We start from the raw sequence: 5,000 nt of genomic DNA on the forward strand, positions 1-5,000 counted from the left end.
CAAGTTATTGCTGAAATCAAGCTCAAATAACATCTTCATATTTTCTTTTTCATAATCTCGCAAATAGTAACGTGGGATGTTTACGAAATGAATAAGAATAATTCCCCGTGAGCTGTACCATGTATCTATTTGCTGTTGTTAGATATGCAATATTTGCTACAAATACGAGACAGATTTTGGTAGGATAGGTCGTAAGTGGCTCTTCATATATTATTGAACCCAGGGTGTAGCCTCGAGGATCAGGTTACAGTCATATAGTCAATGCTACACAGTTCTCCTCAACAGTACTCCATACATTCCGAGGAAAATGTCGCTATTTTGTTTGTCTTTGGGTTCAACTAAGCGCTTAGTAATGACCATTGTAATCCAAACTTTGTTTTTCATAGGATTGCAGACTGTTAAGTTTGGTTTTAAACACTATTTCCACAGTACTCCATCGAACGAATATAAATGAGAACTTATTACTCAATTAATCTTTCAAGTTCTCGCAATAGAAGGGAGTACTGTTCAAAATGAAGGAATTTCTTTATTACAAGGGACAAATTCACAATCAGTTACTTTGCAGTATTCAAATTCTATCCATAACTATTCAAGTTGTATCGAAACGTACCGCATTGGCCTCGAAAATTCCCACATACTTGTGGAGTACTGTGTGGAGTACTCCCGGGGGAGTACTGTGTGAAACACCGTTTTGTAGTCATTTATTAACATACGGCAAGAAGATGAATTAACGAGATGTAACTTTTTACGCGGCATGACATACAAATGCAACATTTCTTGTTCGTTTTGATTATTAACGTTTTATACTTTGCTTCTTGTGATGCCAAACTCTAAGGAACTTCATATTCACGAAACGCCAAGAATTTAGAGCCTTAAGTATGTAACTTAAAAGTGTTATCGGGAAATCATACGCATGCAAGTGTTCATTATTCACTCTCGCTACATCACCTGAAAGCCATCTAAAAATGCATTTACTTAATAAACCGGGAAAAAAATAATACAACAAGAAATTTTCAGTTTCAAGCACATGGTTTACATGTCTTGGTTAGGTTTGAATTGCACAAAAAAAAAAACCTTTGCTATATTACCATTGTGGGAGTAACAAAAAGAACAATACGTCGACCACTAACAGGTCACTTCTCTTCTAAATATTTTGTATTTTGCAGGAATTGTACCTCTAGATACCAAATTTACGCTGCAATACGTTTTTAAGTGGTGAACTTCATAAAACAGAACAGCAATTTTACGGAGAAAGGTCCTTCAATGCGCATTGTTGTACCGTTCCTAAGATACTGTTGTAACGCAATATTGTGTCACGGAAAACCATTCCTCGGACTGAGCACATAGGTGGCTTTAGCAAATTTCATGTTCTGAGAATGGTGCCCAAAAACGACGACAATAAAGATAATCCATGGAACCGTAATTATGGAGAATAATAACTGCATATCTTCCGTAAATTTTGTGTTATACGCCAAAAACTGTTTACAGTTGTTTTCAGACAATCATGGACAAAAGTGTTGGGAAGGTAACTTCATTTTACAGATACCCCCCTCCCCCTTTTCATGGGGGAGGGGGGCCACAAGAGCATGGTATCTCCCAAACACTTCAGCCAATACTTAAAAAAATCGAATTAGGTGTGAAGTGAGCTGATGCCCGCAACCTTCCCAACAACTTTTGACCACGATTGTAGGTCCTGCATAAACAATGTGTCCCCGCTGGTTTGCAGGCTCTATAAAGTCAAGCGCCTCAATAGGCCATTTCCGAGATCATGTCTGCCTTCTCTTCAAAGCGAGGCTAAGTGCGAAGTTTTTCCGGTGAAAGTTAGTTAACATTCATATGTAAAGTAGAACTAATTACCATCACAGAAACTTCGCACTTAGACTCGCTTTGAAGAGGAGGCAGATATAAACTCAATTCAAAGGCGACCTAACTTCATAATTCGAATGCTCGCTCAACGTAACGATTTGTAGCGTTAATATGGGAAACACGAGAAAAACCCGGCTAATCCTAGTTTACAGTGGGCTCGATTGATCAGCCGTTTTGTGCGCCCGCGTTCCTCCTCGCACACCAACGTTCGTTGGAAGGCGGGAGGATGTTAACCGCACTCCCAAAAGTTTACAGCGACGAAAATAAATAAAATAAACTTACTTTTACTGCACCTTATGTCCTTGTGTCGATTTGAGGCCTTTTGGGCTAGTTTTGAAATTTGCTGCTATCCTTCATTAAAAGAAGACAAGGCTTGAGACTCGGAACCTCTAAAGCCAGTTATCACTCCGCGATCGAGGACGATTTAATCCGAAAACCGGCTTGATTCGGCCTTTGTCCACTCTCACGTGAACGTCGATGACAAACGATATAGCATAAATGCTCAGAGTCTGAAAAAATCTCCACATGCTTGGAGAACAAGCCAGTTTTCACGAAAAACCCACCCTTTTCTCCATCTAAAAAAGGCGTTTTGGATTCATACATTGACAAGATTTTCGGCTTAGCAACCTGGCCTAGTGGCAATTTCCATTCTCTCTAGGGGTAGCTATCCAAGATCAAACCTCGTCAATCTGGAACTTTATCTCGTCCCTTTCCCCTGAAGACGGAGCTTCCAACGGTCGTGTCACGTATGAATCCAAAACGGATGAAAAATGGCGTACACCAATAGATCGTTGATTGATGAACCTAAGATAAACTAGGCCATACATGATTGAAGGTAAAGAGCAGCCAGCTCAAATGGCCTCAAATAGACAAAAGAACACAAGATAAAGCAAAGTAAGTATACTGTATTTATTTTCTTCGCTTTACGATAACCCGATTTTTTCGGTATTTCCTTACAAAGCACAAGCAAAGCACTGGAATTCTAAATCTGGGCTGCCTGTGGCTTGATAATCTAGGGGAATTGAACGCACTGGTCTCTCCAGGCGTTCTTTTTTCTCCTTGCTGGGCGCACTCAAATGCAAAAAGCGGGTAAGAAAAAAAATCCTCTTTGGAAGATTTGGATTGTGAAAAGGTGTTAAATTAATTAATATTTTGCTGACCATTCCACCCAAAACACTCTTTTAAGGAAAAGATCCTACTGGTATGGAGTTGCAGTGTTGTAATACTGTAAACACTGCGAGCCGTCTCTCTTTTGCTCTATTATAAACGAACGAGTCAGGTTTGACACTTTGTGACAGATACATAACATTGCGTAGGGTTGGCGAGGTGAAGTTGCTGTGTATAAGGGCCGATTTACACGATCAGATTTTGTCGCATGCGACAAGCTTATGACAGGCTTACGACATGACTTTACGATTGTCGCAGCGTTTTAAAACATGTTTTAAAATGCTACGACATTTTTGCAGACGTACACAACAATCGTAAATCATGTCGTGGGCCTGTCGTAAGCCGTTGTCGCATGCGACAAAATCGTACTGTGTAAATCGGCCCTAATGTCACTGTCGACGGCCACTAAGGGCCGATTTACACGATACGATTTTGTCGCATGCCACAAGCTCACGACAGGCCTACGACATGACTTACGATTGTCGCAGCGTTTTAAAACATGTTTTAAAATGCTGCGACATTTTTTCTGACGTACACAACAATCGTAAATCATGTCGTGGGCCTGTCGTAAGCCATTGTCGCATGCGACAAAGTCGTACCGTGTAAATCGGCCCTAACCATTCTCGAATGTCGTAAGTTGTGTTATGTATTTGCCATAAGGTGTCACACTTGAATTTATACTTCGGCGCCCTGCGGAAGTTGTAACAACGCCCGCAGTATTTCCGACAAGCAGGTTCAGGCATGATAGGCATGAATACAGATGAGGCTGAGTCGGGCTGAGTCTCGATACGGTGATTGCAATTTCTAGAAAGGTTTTTGTTTAATATTTGGTTTCTCAGCAGTGGATACTTGGGCAAGGAGAAGTAAATGTATCCGTGTGGCCATCGGCGGAATTTGAGCGTGACTGATGTAGGAGAAGTGCGATTTTATCACCGAGATGTGAGGTAAGTGCGAGTAAAAATATAAAGTTGTTGTTACGTTGTTGATGGTTGTACGCTAGAAATTACTTTCCAGCCTTTCCTTTATTGTTTTGGTACGAGGGACAACCTGGGAAGCTGAGAGATCGCTTAAATTCCGTTCAGTCAGGCAAAGCGGGCAAATCACCAGGACAATAAAGTTCGGCTTTTTATTGAGAAGGGTGTTTAAATATCTTTTTGAGTCTGCTATCGGATTTTTACCCGACCGAGCCTGGGTGGCCTGTGGCTCAGCCAATTTGCCATTTTCATTGCCCACTCACGGTATAATGATGGTCCATCAAAATGGTGTTAAAATGTAACCCAGTCATTAGGTGGTGTGTAATTGACGGTGCTGCACTCTAGGGTTCTCCCATGAGTGTGCTTTAAAATTCAACATGCTAAGAGAAACATCAAAAACAACACTTTATTGTGCCAGTAGAAAGAAAATTTGAAGTCAATTTACAATGAATCAACGTAACTGATTATATAAAGGGTAACTACTGAAATCCCAGGAAGCTTGATTAATGAAATAGTTAAAATGCAATGTTAATAGCAGAGGTTTAATATTGTACTGATATAACCAGTAGTTATGCACAGTGACGTAGACATGGACACAGAAACACACACGACACCCACACATCTCACTCATTTTAAAAAAGGCATAGAAGGAATTTACCAAATTTTCTGACAAAATTATATTGTAATACAAGGCAAAGTATTATCAGTAAAGCGAAAGATGGTGGTGTCTGTGAAAAAGAGTCAGCATTAATCTACTCATCAATTGAATTCCAAACCTTGGGTCTTTGAATTTTTATGTTAAATTTAACATAATTAGTTCTAGCTCTGGGAAGGTGATATGATTGTTTAGCTCCAGATCTTGTGTTGTATGGTTGCATCTCACTCACTTAAGAGAAAAAGGCATAAAAAACTAGGTAGGAAAGGAATAGAAAGGAAAGAAACTTTATTTGAGTGTCTAGTAGTTCTATCGTTGGAGCACTGATTTGGGACACT

At 40.0% G+C, this 5,000-nt stretch overlaps 1 protein-coding gene across 2 annotated transcripts in view; it reads left to right on the forward strand.

Annotated features, from left to right (window-relative positions):
* Nucleotides 1-3,800: 3,800 nt before the first annotated feature.
* Nucleotides 3,801-5,000, forward strand: part of LOC138021225 (serine/threonine-protein kinase/endoribonuclease IRE2-like) — a 12,008-nt gene continuing 10,808 nt past the window's right edge. For both annotated transcript variants that reach the window (XM_068868089.1, XM_068868085.1), the window contains exon 1: nucleotides 3,801-3,977. The gene's annotated coding sequence lies outside the window, so the exon portion shown is untranslated. The remainder of the gene's footprint in view (nucleotides 3,978-5,000) is intronic.

The sequence above is a fragment of the Montipora capricornis genome, chromosome 2 (assembly GCF_036669925.1).
Source record: "Montipora capricornis isolate CH-2021 chromosome 2, ASM3666992v2, whole genome shotgun sequence".
NCBI lineage: Eukaryota > Metazoa > Cnidaria > Anthozoa > Scleractinia > Acroporidae > Montipora > Montipora capricornis.